At 37.4% G+C, this 19,010-nt stretch overlaps 1 long non-coding RNA gene across 1 annotated transcript; it reads left to right on the top strand.

Annotated features, from left to right (window-relative positions):
- The first annotated feature begins 1,677 nt into the window (after nt 1-1,677).
- LOC149108356 (uncharacterized) lies at nt 1,678-17,158 on the top strand. Its single transcript, XR_016208977.1, has 4 exons — nt 1,678-1,936; nt 3,267-3,401; nt 5,290-5,448; nt 8,757-17,158. It is a non-coding gene; the product is annotated as an uncharacterized LOC149108356 (long non-coding RNA).
- The last annotated feature ends 1,852 nt before the right edge of the window (nt 17,159-19,010 follow it).

The following is a 19,010-nucleotide window of genomic DNA, read 5'->3' as shown; positions in this document are numbered from 1 at the left end:
CAACATGATACCCTTGTTTCCTCGGAAACATAAGATGTGCATTTTAGGGCCTGTTTACAAGGAGAGAAGGTTACCCTAGCAAGCGGGTTACCCTAGCACTCACACATTGCCTCTATTTTTCTTTGTCGTGTTTACAAGGCAGCTAGGGTTACCCGAGTAGGCGGGTTACCCTATCTGCGTGCTACGGTTACCCTGGCAGGCAGGTTAACTTTTTCCCTTGTAAACACTCCTGATAGGGTTAACCCGCCTACCCGGGTTAACTTTCTACTTGTTTCCGGACCCTTTGGGTGTAACCGCGTATTAAGTTGTCCCGGGTTGTAGGGCCCTACCTGTGAAATTTTCTCTGTAAACTTGGGCTATCTTTTGCCCTCCAGCTAGGGTTAACCCGCTTGCTAGGGTAACCCTCCCTTCTCGTAAACAGGCCCTTACTCACTGCTGGAGATAAATGGAATAAAGTTAAAAATCTGATGAAAAATCGAAGAGGAACACTCAATGTTCGATTCGTGTGTAATCCCGTATAAAATGCATCTTTCACCTAACATATAGTCGGCACTGACACATAGTCACTGACACACAGCCCAATAGTCTACAAGCGGATTTACACGCATTGCCATCCTCCACGAAAACATCCACGCAACACGCGTGGTAACATTATATGTGGAAGAACTGGGTACGACGTCTAAAAATAACTCGGGAGGGATCACCTTGGGAATGAGGCCTATATGAGATATCAACTCTCATTCCTTTTATCCTATCTTTCCCTTGATCAAACCCATAGCTTTACTAACAAGAGATCTTGCTCAACTTCACTCTTCGACATCACTATTTTTTTCGGTAAGATTATCTCCCTTGCCACCAGAGGTCTACGGTTTCCATGAGCAAGTCAAGGTCGCCTCTGTTTGCAGACGATTTGGTGGTTGTTGAAATATTTTTATCAGTAACCGATCTAATCTTGCAGTGAGTTTTGTGGGTAACGGATCCTAGTGATATCGTATTATAGTAAAAATTTACAACATTTTAAACAGCTAAGCATCCCGGAAAACGTCTCACCGAACAAACCACAGAAAGCAACCTCGTTCCAAATTTCTAGTTAAAATTAAAGCTCTGAGAACGACGTTGCACAGCAAGGTAGCATGGGTATTAATTGAGGATCCAACCTGTAAAGCAGGAGGGAAGTCTCACCAGCTACGCAAACCAACGAGGCTGTAGATGACAGTATTGAATCCCTCGCGCTATAAGTTAAATTTTCGGCGATTTCTTAGCTGTCTGTAAATTTTGCAGATCTCAGTTTAAACACGCGTCATTTTTCAGCTAACAGTGAATTCTCGGCTATTAGGTAAACCCCATACCAATCCTCTTAAATACGATGAGTAGTCATTTTATTTGAATAATCCGAATCTTCCCAGGAAGACAACACGACAAAGGTAAACTTCACCGATTTCCCTAGTCCGTGACTTTTCCGCTAGAGGCCTGCAGTACGACACGTTGCCCAAGAATTTTGTCAAATTGAAAAAAAAGACAGGTTTACATGAAAAATTCATCATTTAAACCTAGAAAGAGAAATAAAACCCCGCGGCTTAACGCGACTAACGTAATCCCGCTTACGTTCCCGCGGAAATTCGTCTTTCCCGCGAAATTTTCCTGTGAGGTTGAGTTTTCCGTGAGGCGAAAGAAACTGGGCACGAAGTAGAATCAAACATGGCGGTGGAAGGTTACGAAGGGATTATAAACTTATTTCGGTGCCAAAGCTACGACGAAGTCGCCATCTTTTCGATCACTTGCCTTTCGAAACCTATTTTCCTTCGTTTGATTGTATTTGGGTGCAAGAAAAATGGCTTCAAAACTCTGAAACGGAGACCACGACGATGCCATACTCCACCCACCGTCTACACTGACAACCTCACGACTCCTAGTTAATACAAGACTCATGCCAAAGGTAAGTCTAGATTAAACACAAAAGCTGCTGTGTGCGAGATTAGTTTTCTATTGATATTTCCTCTCTTGGTTTTGTCTAAGTAAGCATTTACTCGGTTGAGGTGTAAACTTGTAATTTTATAATTTATGCAGCGGGACATTTAAATTCTTATCATCGCGCACGTGCACCGTTTGTTTTGAGCAAAAAATATGAGACTGGCCTTCAATCGAGTTTATATTCTACAAAAACGAATATCTAACCTCTTAAAAACTATCCAAGACAATGCTACAGGTGCTAAATCAAAACATTTTTCCTAGTGGAGTCCTAGAGTAACAACCAGGAAATTTATTTTGGACAACTTCAAAAGGGATTTTCTGAGCAACCAATAAAAATATTGAAAAAACCTCACACAATATATTAGCTCATTATCTCCAAAGTGATATAGTTCAGTCTATTTGGGTATCTGCGGTAATGTGAAGGCTAGTAATTCAGTTTAGCCAATGGGAGGTTCTGAACACCGCAATACCGCAAAAAAGTCGGCAAACTGTACCGCAATATTGCAAAAAAAAAATATCGCTAAATACCACGAGACTTACATACCAAGTCGAAACTCAATGTCACACCAAAACCACTACTCTGAATGTCAAGTCTAGAGTATCAATAACACAGAAATAATAATTAGGAATTTGTTAATGAACATTAAGTTTGGTAATTTTGGTTTTAGACAAAATAAGTAACATCCATTGGCTAATAATTAACAAAAAATAACTTACCCTTTTCCGATTGAAAACTGGAAAAGGCTCGGAAAATGTTGGAGGACTTGGAGGATAATTTTTAATACCGTCAAAAATGCTAAAAACAGTATCGCTAGGCTTGGAGAATACTGTAATACCGCAATACCACAATTCAAAATTATAATTACCGAAATACCGCAAGAAAAATTGTACAATACTGCAATACCGCAAACCCCAATGTTCCCCTCAAGTATGGTCAGTACCGTTCTTTGTTTGGTATAACAGCTGTAAGTAGGATAGAAATTTGGTGCAAGTCAATCTTTTTTAAATTTTGTGAAGTGTTGTAATAAATATTTTATTTAAAAAGAAAGAAAAAAAAAAGTAGGGTCAGTTTTGCAGTTAAAGGTTTCTTATGGCATAATTTCAGTCTATTGTTCATAATAGTAAAGATCATCATTAGGGTTCGGGTTAGTAATAATAATTCTAAGTTGTTTAATTTGGCAGAAAATTTGGTGTGAAATCTTGTGTCCATGGCAGAGGGAAGGTTAATTTTAACAGTAATTTCTTGCCTCGGATGTATAAATGGATAAAGTACAAATTGTACTCTTGTTTTTCAGACCAAGGAGGAGCTGGATGGATGTGAATGAACAAGACATGAGGTAAAGAAATAGGAAGAGAGGACACCATACAGACTGTCTATATGTCAACGGTTGCAACTGGAGAAAGGCAAACTTGTTACCTTTGCTGACCAGGTAAATACCATATGCTTGCAAGTACATTCCAATTTATCTGCTTTTCTGTCGGACATTGGCAGGTAATAAAGGTGGGGGTGGATGGTGGGTCAGACATGGCTCAGGGTTCTTTGTTTAGAGAAACAAACTGACAAATTCAAAAATTTAAACAGACAGCCAGTGATTATATTCAAAGAATGACTAAACAGACTCTAAAAAAGTATTATGTTATACATGTACATCAGGTCCGTGTTGTTCAGATGCTAACAGAAACATTTGAGTTGTTTATAAAAAAAAATTATGTACACTTTCTTATTGGAAATTTCTTTGTCTCTCAAGTCTGTTAGTTATATACATTTACAGAGGATGAAATGTCAGTTCATCATTTCTGAACATAATTTCTGGTCATGCATAATTTGTTTGGCTTTACTGTTAGAGGGGAAAACCAAAATGAAATACTGCATCCAGGCCTGCAAATAACAGTCGGTCATCAGACAATTCATCAGTGAATTTGAGGTTTTGACAGGCAAAAGCTTAGCCTGGAAGGACACTCTGACTGGGCATTTCTGCTACAATGAGAAAAGTTTTAACTGGAAATTTGTGGCCGAATACGGAACAAGTTACTTTATTAACTGCCACACAATACTACGCAGACTAGCTTTGTTATCAGTTTCATTTTTATTCCATTTCTGAGAAATAATTTTATCACATGCAATGCATCATCTCAAATGTCCCATCAAATTGTAAAACACGCCACATCAGTGCCACTATTCTGGCTATATGTTAATTTACGCTTGTGGTGGCATCGTGAGAGATCATGAAGCCCCATTTAGTCTGAATTACGTTCTTCTGAAAAACTACCAAAATCTGAGGTCTTAGTTTGTTGCTTGTTATCTGCAAGTGTTGTGGAATTAATTTTTAGTTGTAATTTGGCCCAAGTAAAATATTATGCAAATTGAATACATACATAAATACATTTTATTTGTTATCAAATTAAAATTACAATTATAACATGGCCCAAATTTTCATGTTTTGTTTATCGACTCTATCTGAATGCATTTGCTTTCAAAACTTTAAAACCACTAAAATGTAACCAAATGTTTTTCTAGTCCGTGTTATCAAAAATCACCTTTATAGCTCTTCATAGTTTTTTTTTTAATGCCTGTGATTCAAATATAGTTTCCGTACCAAAGACATGTGTTAAAATTAGTCATGCTTTGTAATCACAACCACTTCAAATTCCAGTTTCATCTATTATTCCATTGACCCCAAAAAACATTTTCTGGGGAAACAGCTTTCAGAAAAAGTTGAAGAACTCATTTCAGCCAATATCAATTCTCTGAATGTTATTGTGACTTTTTATACTGACAAGCTGTCCATGCGGGAGATCATTTCATTGCTTTTCCTGTTGTTTTTCCTTAAATGTTGTGGCCAGGGAGACTTGATACACTGAAAAATACAGAATACATGTGTGATCAAGTGAGTGAAGGCACACTAGGGATACAAACGTTTGTACATTAATTTTGTCAATTTTCAACGGGCAAAATGATACCTGACTTCATGTAAAGGTCTCCTTTCTGATGCTAGTATTGATTTTACACTCAGTTGACTTTACTTTTGAGTCATTCGAATTTGCAACCGACATTTTGGCAAAGGGAGTACAATGAAATACCAAAATGTCTCAAACGTCTCTTATTTTTGATTTCTAACAACACAACATTTTTTGTCCGACCAGACTGGCTTTTTGTCAGGTCAAAACTTGTCCTTGGTCTGACAAATGACCTGCTTAGAGACAAAAATTATTTGCAGGCTTGTGCATTGATCTGTCAGGTGCTGAGAATTTCACCACCAACAAGAACCTTTTCTTTATGTTTCCACTGATACTGACAGTGTATATAATCAACCTTAGATGGACAGTTACAGCTGTAAGAAATCTCGGGGACAGATAGTGGACTAATCCGGATTTACAAGTGTTTGGACTGGCAGTGGACAAGTCTTTACAGATATTGGAAAAGCCCAATAGGTGGAGCATGGAATTGTGGCAGTGGATAGTCCCTGTACCAGCCAGGTAAATGCTCTTGTAACCTTCTTTGCCAGCCTAAACTTTCATAACCTGAGTCCCTTCATGATCAAATCTCATGCAAAGCAGTTTGAGCCTGGGAGAATCTCTGCCAGGCTCACCTTGCTTTAGAACACTAAACATCTTACCACTGACATTTGAAATATACGAAGATGTACAAGTAGGGTAAAATCTCCAGAAGCACTGGCAACCAGCACAAATCACCCTCCAATTGTCCTGGGCATGCTGGCTACTCTATACATACATGTAAGAAACATTTTTATTACCTCTCGTTTCCTTTTTGCTACCCCCTATACATAGCTGAAAACAGTGTAAATTTAATAAACGTCATCCCAAACAAGAATAATTGTAGCGATAATCATTTAAACATCACCAAGCACCAAGAACATGCAAAAAATGGTCAGTTGCTCATATAGTGGCGTGTCTATCATCAATTACAATCGAAAATTACAGTGCAGCTCAGATATATGCGAACTACGCATACGCGTATTATACGAGCGTATTTTGCGTATACGCGTATGTTAACACGCGCACATATACGCATATATACGCGCACATATGTGCGTATATGTCTCTTTGTTATGCATTCCCACAAGTTTCTTTATGTGAAGCAGTGTTTGTTAAACAAAGGAAGATCCTCGTCGAAAAAATTATATCTCCGATTATATTTGACACAGGTCATTCATTCAAATGGTAAAATAATCTTTCCTTGACGAAAAAATTGTTTATTAAAGTTTCTATGGTGCACCACTCACGTTTAGTTATTATTTCTTCAAGAAAAAGTTCTGTGTTTCGGCACGCGTCGGCAAGTCGTTTGGAAAGTGTTTATTGTCTGAACCATTCTTAAGATCTTCGTTGAAAAAATGACATCTCTGGTTTTATTTGACACAAATCGTTCATTCAAACAGTAAAATGCTCTTTCTTTAGCTAGATATTAGTTTATCAAAGTTTCTATGGCGCGCTGCTCATGGTTAGTTATTTTTTTCTTCAAGGAAAAGTTCTGTGTTTAGGCATGCGTCGGCAAGTTGCTTGCGAGATGGTTATCGTTTGAAGTGTTCCGAAGACCTTGCCGAAAAAATTATATCTCCGGTTATATTTGACACAAATCGTTTGTTCAAATGGTAAAATGCTCTTTCTTTAGCCAAATAATTGTTTATCAAAGTTTCACTGGCGCGTGGCTCACATTTAGTTATTTTTTCTTCGAGGAAAAGTTCTGTGTTTCGGCATGCGTCAGCAAGTCGCTTGCGAGAATGTTTATTGTTTGAAGCGTTCCGAAGACCTTGTCAAGAAAAGAATATCTCCGGTTATATCTGACACAAACTGTTGCAAATGGTAAAATACTCTTTCCACGACGAAAGAATTGTTTACTGAAGTTTCTATGGTGCGCCGCTCACATTTTATTTTTAATTTTCTTCAAGAAAAAGTTCTGTGTTTCGGCACATGTTTCCAAGTGGCGCTCTTGCTTGGACCGTGTTTACTTTGTGTCGAAACAAAGTTCATTCGGTTGTGTTTGCTCCATGAAGATGGGATTGTTGAAGCATGCAGGTTCTATTTGACAAAAATACTCTCGGCAAAATACTCTCTCTTTTAATTATATTCAGTCAGTTAATTTTCTGTCAAGTGCCCAATTGCAAAATGTTAGTTTCAGCCAACATTTTCCTAATAACTCTAGTCTGAAGGGATCATGTGTATTTTGTGCACCCCTCGACCGATATATCGGTTGACATATCGACGGACACTCGACCGAGGTATCGGCTGATATATCGACCCACACTCGACCGATATGTCGATCAACATATCAATCGACACTGGGCCGATATACCAACCGAGATATCTCGGTCGACATATCGACCGATATATTGGCCGAGTGTCGGTCAATAGGTCGACCAATGCATCGGTCGAGTGTCAATCGATCTAGGAGCCGACACTCAGCCGATACCTTGACCATTGACTGTCGGTGGAATGTCGGTTGATATTCGGTGGTATATTGGTTGACTGTCGTATAATATAAGTCAAAAGCTTCGACTGCCAGGGTCAGATGTATAAGTTATGCGCATTTCATCCTTTTTTGGTCAACCTTAAAAGTTGTCAAACTGCTTCAAATACATGCTAGAGGCAGATCTTTCCGATTCATTTAAAACTGGATGCATTTTGTCTTTCTGCCAAACAAAATCGAAGTAATCGCATTGATTGAGTTCGATTGGTTTGATTGAGTTCGGTAATCGAACTCACCGAAAAGTTCTAGTTAGATGATGTTCGATTACCGAACCAATCAAAAAACAATCCGACCCATCAGGTTAGATTGAGCCCGATTGATTTTTAGTTCGGTTTTTCGATTGACTACACCAGGTTTATACAAAGAAGCCTCTGAGAAGCGGGGGGTAAAACAGGGATATCTGCGCTGCTCGGCAAAAGGTTACTAACCTAGGTTAAATTACGCAGGCTACAGTCACCAGTATCGGTGAAGTATCGGGGGAATGTCGGTAGCCTATCGATCGACATGTTGGCCGACAATCAGACAACCACTCTCGATCGACATATCGACCGACATATCGGTCGAGTGTCGGGCGATATATCGACCGACACTCAACCGATATATCAACCAATATGTTGACCGACATATCTTGGTCGATATATCGGCCGAGTGTCGATCGATATGTTGACCGACATATCGGTCGAGTGTCAGTCGAAATATCGGCCGATACCTCGGTCGAGTGTCAGTTGATATGTCGACCAATATATCGGTCGAGGGGTGCACAAAATACACATGATCCATCTGAAGGCATACGTGCGTATACAGTATATGCGTATTCAAAATAAAGAAAACTCTTTCTTGCTCTGTGGCAAGCGGTCAAGCCATTGAAAACAACAATGTCTTGTTAAGAGAAGAAAAAACAATAGGTTAGCTCATACATACTAATCAGGTATACGCGTATATACTGTATACGCATATGTGCGTATATGCATACGTGTATGTGCGTATATCCATACGCGTATACGCGTATTGGGCTGACGCGAATTACGCATATATTTTGGTTTGGATATATCTGAGCTGCACTGTAATTGAAAACTTTAACCATGCAGTTGGTCTATATTATTGATTATGCTTGATCAGTGCATAATCGATTATCACAGAAAAATGACAAATGTATGGGTTTTCTTTTTCTGGACCAATATAACAACACAAGAACAAATGCAATGGAACCCCACCCCATAGTCACCAATAATTCCACTGTTGACTTGCCCAGAAATATTTGTTGTAACATACATGTATCATCGTGCTTGTTTCACAACAGGACATTAGACCAGGCAGAGAGCATCACAAGACAGTATGGACTTGGAAAGACAATAAAAAGGATAGCAGGACAGACATGAAAGAGGACGTTTAAAGATTGGTCACCAAGACAAGATAACATGATGGTTTGTGGTATCATAATAATTAGCAAGGCAGTGCAGTGTGTATTTGAAGAGGTTTGCATATTTAACCCAAAATTTATTTATTGAACTTGTTTTAAACTAAAAGTATGAATACCATGTGTGGCATGAACTATTTGCAAGGTTTATATTTTGGTGAGTTTTGGGATTTCCCTTCAAATATCTTCAAAGCATTGATCTAAAATTTATAAAAAACAAAAACAAAAACAAACAAAATAAAAACATTTTTGCCCTAACTTACATACCCAATAATAATGTCAGTAAAAGTTGATCTAAATCCACATTGGAAAATATTACATGTAAATTTCAAATCTGCACTTGCTTTTTTCTTTATAAATTATGCTGTCATTTAATTATATCTGGATAATACAATTATTATTTTCTCAGCATAAATGATGTGATAGGCTGGTCATTTTGAATTACAGAGTTGTAAGAATCTCAGATCCTGAAATGAACTTTTGCAAAATATTCATGCTACACATCCTTGTATACATGAACCATTATATACTCACTTAAGATCATTGTATGGAATATTTTTACTAGTTATTTGCTCATTTATCTTTCCCAAAGACTTCCATGTGACAAATTTGATTGAAATTCATATAGCTTGTCTATTTTAAGAGTGTTTTTATTTGGCCAGCCCGGGAGGCCTTTGAACACGGGGTACAGCTGGCCCGGGGTTTTCCTCCTAGGGGCAAGTGGACGTACGGGGAGGTTTTTCACCCAGCTGTTGTTCCAGAACCCCTGTTCAGGTTTGCTTCTTATTTGCTTTAATTTAGCTTTGTAGTCAAGGTTCTTGTTATAAATGTTTGGCAGCCTGCTTGCATTGGTATGGAGAGATGATATCAACAACCATACAGAGTTAGTGCAGATTTGGCCAACTAGAAATACTTGTACATGTACGTAGACCAGGCTTTTAGCCAGATGGGTGTCCAGGCATCTAAAGAAAATTGTTTTATTTTTTTATATGTTGCCTTATAAATTGCTCATTTGAGCAGGCCCTTTGGCACATTTTGGACAGCCACTTTTCAAACTCTGGCTAAAAGCCTGACATAGATAAACTGACACTGACAACAACTGTCACCAAGAGCTACAGTACTTGCACTGTGCAAGTGACGTCAACAACCAACAAACTTTATCTTCAAACAGAACCAGTGCAAATTTGGCTGACTAGCAATACTCTCTTGTACATGTACATATTAATTAGATGATTACAACTGACAAAATCTGACATCAGGAACTCCTTGCATCTCTCAATGACTTATTCATGACCTCACCAAACCAACTAAGTCAAACTTGAACTTCAAACAGAACTAGCATAGATTTGACAAACTAACTATACTTGGACATGTAAATATATAGGTGGATTGAAACTGGCAACATCTGACGTTTTGAATGACTTTTTCTTGATCTCAACAAACCAAAAAGATCGGCCAACACAAACTTGACTAATCACAGATGGTTTAAAACTGATGACATCTGACATCAGCAAGTACTTGCACCTTGACCTGAACAAATCAACAAAACAAAATATTGACTTCAAACAGAGCCAGCACAGATTTCACTGCCAATGGTTGACTCACTCACAGGACAACTGGCAACAGAAGACTGACAACAACTTGAAAAAGGAATATGTCCTCGCATCTTTAAGACAAACTGTGGTTCACATAAGCCTCACTGCATTATTACGAGCAGAGACTGCCAACAAACTCACAAAGACCTGACCTAACACCAGTTCTTCAACATACCCTGTAGACTTAACATTAAACAACTCAACATGCTTACAGTAGACCACCTCTTTGACTTGAGGCTCCTACTGACTGACTATTAATACACTGTACACAAACGTTGTACACTGCCAAAACTATAGACTGCGAGCAGTCTCTCTTTTCCTCGAAAATCTGTGGGGAAGAACGCAAAACAAGTAAGCGTGTGAGCGTGACTGTGACTGATGCCGCGAGCCACTAGGAGCGCGGATGTCAGAAGATGAGCATTAAGAGAGACTGCGATGGTTTCATACAACATTTTGGATGCCCAGCACTCTGGTGACGGAGTTATTCTGTTGGTTGGTCGCGAAGTTAGGACACACATCTATCATTAACCGTAATAAGTGACATGCAGCACACGCCAAACTCTGTTGAGAGATCATAGGTCTGGTTTCAGCTGTAATCTCTCAAACCATTCATTGCATCTTACCGATATAGCTTCAATTGATTCGTGTAAAAAATTAGACACCAGAGTGTCATATTCAAAAAAGGCTGGAGGTGTCATTGATGCAACCCATCAAAGCAGCATCCAAAATGTTGTATGAAACCATTGCAGTCTCTCATTTCGCTTGTCTTCCAACGCCCACACTTGTAGCGGCTTGCAACATTACCGCTCGCACCTCACGCTCACAGTTATGCTAGCACACTTGCTTGTTTTGCGTTCTTCCCCATGGATTTTTGAGGAAAAGAGAGACTGCTCACAGTCTACCAAAATCACATACCAATGCAACCCATAGTCTTGTCACGTTAGCAATGAACATTAAGGGAAAGATAGTAAGATAATAGACTTCTTTAGCTTGAGCAGTTTGTTTTCCCATTGCAGACCACGTGATGATACTCTTGAGAATGCTTGCTTTCAAATTGTTAAATAGTCGCATGTGTATGAATGAATAATTTTAAGATGGTTAAAAGAAAAATTCTCTAGAGAATATCACATGGTCTACAATGGGAAAACAAACTACCCAAGCTAAAGAGGTCTGTTGTAACATGTAGGTGTGTGTGCCACTATTGTCCAAACAAGTGCCTTTTTTAGCAAAATTTGTCTCCGAAAACTACACATTGCAATTGAATATCATCCCAGGTGTCCACTGTAAGCGATTTATTGGAGTCAGAGGTCCTTGTTACTGTACGTAGTCTTCACTGCAGTATGCAAATTTATTATTTGATTTCAAACAGACTATTTGTCTTGTTGTTTGTCTCATGGTGTAGTCCCTTAGGATGTAGATAGCAATGTTCTGCATACTTACTGTTCTGGGGGGTAACTCCCATATAAATTCAGGACGGGGTGCTCTTCAGAAATTTTGAAATGAACCCCTAAGAGGTACTAAGATCCTGTTTTGTGGGCATGGCTTGAATTTTTTTCGCCCCTAAGAGGTACCAATTCTGTCTTTTTCCTCAACTCAGTACCTTAAAAGGTACCGCAAAAGCTCCCGGTGTGGACATGCGTTCTACATCCTAGGTGTCTGCATTATGAGAGAAACAATAGTACACTTTCCAATGACCAGCCATCGTCTCTTTCACAGCAATTTGTTTTCGTTGGATGCACATCTGTAGACTACTACATGTTGCAGCAAAGACCTGTGTCTAAAATCAATGAACCTGCAGTTAATCATGAAATTATAGTTTATTCATTTTGCACCCATTCCAACTGGCTGACTTGAATCCACTGAATTGAAGTTTTTTTTTTGCACTTGCTTGTTTCAGTTGAGTTAGGCTTGAATGGTACAGCACAGGGTCCTTTTGAGCAGTGGGGTTCTTTTACCTTTAACATATATGCTGATTAATCATTTTTTAAAACCAAAGTAAGGTAATTTACTTTTGATACTTGGTCATTTGGTCAATTCTTGGGATGTGTAGGGTTGCCTCTGAGAGGAGAAACCGGTTGCTGATCACATTTAGGGCTAAACAAAGCATAACAACAACAAACTCATGCTCGACTACATTTCAAGAGTTTATTTCTTCAATTTAAGATTTGCATTATTTGCCAAATAACTGAAGAGACATACATGTATGAAGAACAGTGAATTATTTTCATTTATGAATTATTTTCCTTTAGTCAGTCTGGTAACTGCTAAACAACTTTTATTTCATTCAGGCACATACTAAGGTTTTATTCTTAGCCTAAAACATGGGAATCAAATTCAGTAACTTGAGGCAAATTAGTTTTGAGATTAGAGGGCTTTAACACAGTCAACGTGTGCACAGGACATCCAGTTTTTCACTATTTGGCTTTGGCTAATTGGGCTGTGCTTCATTACAAGCTGAGATAAATTAATATTAGGTGGAAAACTCTTAGAATTCAGCTAGCACATACTTCACTGCTCAGAGGGATTACTTATTATTTTAGTGTATTCCATTGTACTTATTAAATATGTAACTTCTAACAACAATCAACATCACCCTGCCACTCACTCTTTCTACTATAGCTCTCATAAATCTTGAAATAATGTTTTTGTTTTGTTAAAAACACCCATTCACCAACTGCTTTTCAAATACATGTGGGCAGTCAGAATTTCAAACATGATTCCAATTTTTATCAACCTTTTTTCAATGCTTGGCAGCTTGACGGTGGTTGTTTAATTCATAAACAAGGGAAGCATTTTTAATTATAAGATGTAAGATAGTCAGCCATACATTTTGCTTCAGAAATTTATATTAGTTTGGATACATGTAAAAATTATTTCAACTCCAAAATGTGGCCTGGTTTAAACCATTTTTCCATGTTCAGTTGTCATGAAGGCTAGAAGTGAGATGCAAATTGACATCTGTTTACCATTACATTATATTTTGTACTATTTTTATAACAGTCTAACTATAATTACTTATGCTTCCTTTGTTAATATTGGTTTTATTTCCTTGTTCATAAGTAGATCTGCAAGCTCACTGGTGGAAATTGAAATTATACAAACTAAAAATTAGCACTTATTTTTCAAGCACTACAATAGTAGCAACTTTTAGCTAGGTGTAATGATAGTCTTAGTCTTGGATTTTATTACTTTCAAGACTTACCAAAATTTTAATCAATGCAAATGTGTTTGGCCTTTAGCCACAAATATGAGTTTATGCCATTAATGTGTAGAAATGTTTTCAAGTGGCAATCTTACAAAGACAAAAGGATCTTTTGAAAAAAAAAACAACAACAACAAAACCAAAACACTATTAAGAACTAACCAAAATTTAACTATAGTTTCTCACCTAGAAGTTGTCGACAAACATGAAGTTAACTTGCACAACATGTGCATGTAATTTGTTGTACATAAATTTCTTGGTTCTTTCTTGGTGTTGCAAGTCATTATATTTTGAGGACTCACTTAGGCTCCCTTTAGACTTTTTTGATCACTTAATTTGCTACACAAATCATCGGGATTTTTTCGACTGTTTTTTTTTTAAGCTTGTAGGATTTTCTGCTCAGTATCCTGAGTACAGCCTTCCCAAATGCTAACTTAAGGTTTTAATCTTGTTTTTTTTCTGTACTTGTATCACCAACAAAGAGTCATATTTTTCTGTATTAGTACATGTATATTTATAATGCTAATGAGCTTGCATGTATCTACTAAAGTTCTTTGGTTATCATTTAATTCCAGGACAGAAGGTGGCACACACACCAAGACCAAGATGGTCATATTCAAATCTAGCCAATCACGTCCATGCTGGGTTGTGGAAGCTCTGCCTCTGAGAAGGTGTATGTTTCTGATGTCCTCTGAAATATTCCAACTGAGAAATCCTGGGAAACTATATCTGATTCTGTAATTCAGGCTGGGGACAGTTGGACACTTGGAAGAATTGGCCTTTTGCTCTCAAGTGGGGTGGACAGCATGAAGGAAGGTGAGAGTTTGCTTTTCATGTCTTTAGGGTCTCACTTAATTTGTCACAATACCACACCATCAATTCAGTATTTTTTCGGCCCAACAAGATGCTTTTTGCAGTTAATGTATCAGGAAATGTTCCACAACCAAGGATGTAAAACAGGAGTGCTGAATTGTGGGGCTCAAGGAAGGTGCATCTCTAGAGAAAGCATGGACAGAGGAGAGCACTGAATTTCATTGGTCTGACTTGATTGGATTTTCACTTATGACATCAAATTGAGCTAATGGTCACTGGGGTCTCTCTGATTGGGTTTCTGCTGGGTCAGGTTTTCTCTCTTTTAGTTTTTCATTAAAATGTAAACTTGAAAAAATAAAATACTAAAAAATAAAATATAAATCCTATAGGCCCAATTATAACAAATCAGATCTTTTTGAAAAAAAAGAGCATTTTCTTATTAATATTTTTTTCTGAATTTCTCATTTTCCCTTTTCCCCCTTTTCCACAGCTTAATTCATTTCATTTAATTTTCAATTTAGTGTAACTTATAACTAATAATTTTCCATTCTCCAAAAATAACTTTCATTGATTTGCCACTCCAGAAGCTTAGTGAGACCAGGTACCAGCTTTTGACTCTCAGATTTTTGGGATTGTTTTGGTGACCAGCATGAGCTATAATTGCCTAATGGTCGCCTTGGTGACCATTAACAAATCATATCTTACGCTAATTACCAAAACATTCCTGGAAATCCTTAGGTGCCGAAAGCTAGCGCCTAGTCTTCCTTAAGTTTCTGGAATGTTGAATACACTAAAATAATTTCCTTTTTTTGTCAATGATCTGTTTGTAACAAATGAATAATTATATAGGCGTTTGAGGAATAATCCTTTATTGTAGGCTGGTAAACTGCAAATTTTTATGTAACAGTTAATCAGTCTATTGATGAAGGGTAATTCTGAGACATCTTTTATTTACTGATCGTCATTTTAAGAACTTTCAATCACTCAATTTCTAACCAACATTTCATTAATTCAGTGCCAAACCTATAGAACAAATAAAACAGAGATAGAAACCTTTTTGCTTCAATTATATTTACATACTATATATACTACTGTTGTTGTTGTTTTAAATTAAAACAAAACATATAATATCAATATACAGCAAGAAATTATTCAATATAGCATTCCTGCATTCTTACAATAATAAACATTTTTTTCAGGCCTGTACGTATTGGCTAGGCTCAATTTTTTCACGAGTATATTGCTTTTTTTTTCAAAACTGTACTTAAAATTTACTAAAATTCAGAGTTCTCCGTCACAGTTACATTTGGAATGTCACGAAATGTTCCTACACAAAGTCGATAGAGACGTTGCGTGACAAAGCTAGTCGCGATTTGGGAATATTTAAGTATTCTAGTTAAACTTCCTTTTGAACTACAAAGGGAATTATCGAGTCAAGCTTGATTTTGAAACAATTTGATGCCAAGATTCGGCCAAATTAAAAAACAATCACAACAAAATTAGTCTATTTTAATACATAATTTTCAATTATCATTTCTACTTCTATTTATCTTCGCGTACATGAACATTTAATTTAAACTGAACTTTCATTTTAAACACCTTATTATAGCGCATAGTGATTTCCAAATTTTTGAAGACTGCTAGGAGCAATTCAGCCTATATCTTTCCATAACACGCGTTCACCCGTTCAGCTTGGTATGTTAATTGCTGGTTTCACATCACGGATGTTCTCAGGAGAATTGTCTTTGTACGATTTATTCATTCATTCGCGCGGGAATGCGATTTACATTTGAAAGAAACAACTCTCCAGAGGAACATCACGTGATGTGAAACAGGGCAACAAACAAACAAGCTGAATGCGACTATTTAACTTAAACCCTTTTTTTTTTTTCTATAACACATAACCTTTTCTCAACATAAATATAAATATCGGCCAATTTCTTTCATCCAAATTCAAGAGAGAAACTTGACATCGGTATCTTCACTGATGAGAGACGTTTAGCGACTTGTGCTCTTTGGTGAAGTTTGTGGAATGACGGTCGGCCGGTGGTTTGGTCGGAAGTCAGACTGGCGGATTCTGTGTTCAATTCTTTCCTTGATTTCAACGGTTATGCACTGAAACTGACCGCCATACTTCAGCGCTTCGGTTTTTCTTGTCCAGGTTGCAGAAATTTCCTATTCAAAAAGGGTTTCAAGTAAAATTTTCTGGTAGGACGAGCTTATTTAATTTACTGCAACTTTGGTAAATTTTGATGCGTTGACTGCGGATTAGCATCTTCAATCAAATTACGAATTGGCATATTATTTTTTTTTCCACTTATCAATTCCAAAATAACTCGAGTGTGGCATTGTGACAAATTAAGACTGAGACCCCGGAGGCACGGGGAGTAAACTCTCACTTTCCTTTACGCTGTCCACCTCACTTGAGAGCAAACGGTCAACTCTTTTAAGTGTTCAACTGTCCCCGGCTTGGACCAGGGCATCAGATAAAATAGACCAGGATTTTAAAGTTGGAATATTAAATGAGGATAAAGAAACCACATCAACTCAGAGCAGCAGAGTGGAACCAACCCAAAGCAAGGACAAGATTGGCTAGACTTTTTTTATTATTTTTTTTAAACTTAAAGTAATGGACAAGAGAGAATTTTTATTTCAATAAAATATTGTTATCTTTCCCCCTGTGTTGTTTTCTTTTGCAATCCAACCGTTGAGTGAACCAGATAAACTTTCTGAAATAAGCCAAGTGCTGGAGAAGTCTCGAGAAAACTTTACAATACGATTAACGCTTAGTTTTAGTAAACAGCTCGTTTCTCATGACAACGTATAAAGCCACAGATACGTCTTTAACATTTAAAAATGAATGAAATATAGTTTACCTGTTCCGAAGTACGCAAACAGCCAAATCTTTCAGTGAATTTATCTTCACAACCCGTCATGGCCTCGTCACACAAAGGGAAAAGCGTGACGATCCCAAGACGAGTAAGGAATTTGTGCCGTGTTCAAATTCCAAAATAAATTTAAAACGTATCTGTGGCTTACATTGTAAAAGAACAAACCATTTACTAAAACCAGTCTTCAATCGTGCTCTCAAGTTTTATCAAGACCTTATTTACTGTAAACATAACAGTCCAAAGATGAACATATTAATTCTCCTTACTAATTAGTGTGCCAAGTGTTTTGATATTCGTTTTGAGAATTTAACGGTAAATCAAGACTATCCAGAGTTGATGATTTCCTTTACTCTCATCACCTGACTACTTAAAAATCTATTGATATTGTAAGGAGAAACAGTATGTTCATCACTCCTGGGACTGGCTCAGAGAACGTTTTTCAAAATAACCGATAAACCCCAGATACAAATATTTTTAGGCTATTGTCCTTCTTAAATCAAGGAATTCAAGCAAGATCAGCAAAATTATAGTCAAAGCTGCAATTCTAATCTTTGTCGCTCGAAAACATGAAAACAAAAACATGCAAATTTCCGGGAGTTGTAATAGATCAAAACAATATTTTGAACTTTGGCCTTGTAATCAGTTGTTGTGGAATTTTTTTTCTCTAGGGCTACAAAGCAATTCTAAACCTGCTGAGAAATCAAAATAACCTGAACTAGTTTTAATTCCCAGGTATAGATTCTGCCAAAACTAGGGCATGAAATTCAGAAGATACTTGGTTTTCTTTTCTTGTATTTCTCATCTTGTGTGACATTACTGGTAAATCAGTCATGCAACAGTACACATGTCTGACTGACTTTTTTCACAGAACAAAATGTACAGTTACAGAGAAGCAAAGGAAATGTTTTGAAAAACGTACCCATCAAGGTTTACAGTAAATATACAGTTGAACCACCCAAAGGTGACCTCCTGTACACTTTCCTAGGCCAACAGCATCCCTAAATTGATATATCGAAGTTCTAATAATTTGGCTTCACAAGACAATTTTGGGAACTTTTAATCATGACTTAATGAAGTCATATCTGACTCCTCATACTCACTACCACAAGGTGATCATTTAAGGAGGTTCAACTGCATCTAATAACTCAGAGATACAATGTACTGTACCAAGATCACACCATTTGCACATGAATAGACTGCACAGGCTCTCTAAAACCTAAAGTTTTTCAGTTTGCCAATCAGTTGACTGTTTGTCAGTTGCTGTGATGGTGAGTGTGTTTCTGTGCATCTGCCTGTTTGACAGGCTGTCTATCCATCACCAGCCAGATACATAATGTAGTTTATTTGGTCTCCAGTCTTTATTTAGAATGTCGATCATCTGCCTGTCAGTTACTTGATTGGCATGATAAATGTAGTTTGATAATGTAATCCAATAAAAATATTATTCAAACATATCAGTCAGTCAATCAGAGTGTCTGTCCATAACTCTGCCTATCTGTTAGCCAGTCAGTCAGTCACTCCCTCACTCACATAATAAATCAGTCAGGCAGTCAATTGGTTAGTCGTTGAGTCAGTCAATTAGACAATCTACATGTATCAGTCAGTCAGCCAGTCAGTCAATCAATCAATCAATCAA

The sequence above is a fragment of the Orbicella faveolata genome, unplaced genomic scaffold (assembly GCF_042242905.1).
Source record: "Orbicella faveolata isolate gen_17 unplaced genomic scaffold, um_ofav_v1 contig_26, whole genome shotgun sequence".
Taxonomy (NCBI): domain Eukaryota; kingdom Metazoa; phylum Cnidaria; class Anthozoa; order Scleractinia; family Merulinidae; genus Orbicella; species Orbicella faveolata.
The sequence above is the reverse complement of the archived record's forward strand: the minus strand, read 5'-3'. Positions and strand labels throughout refer to the sequence as shown.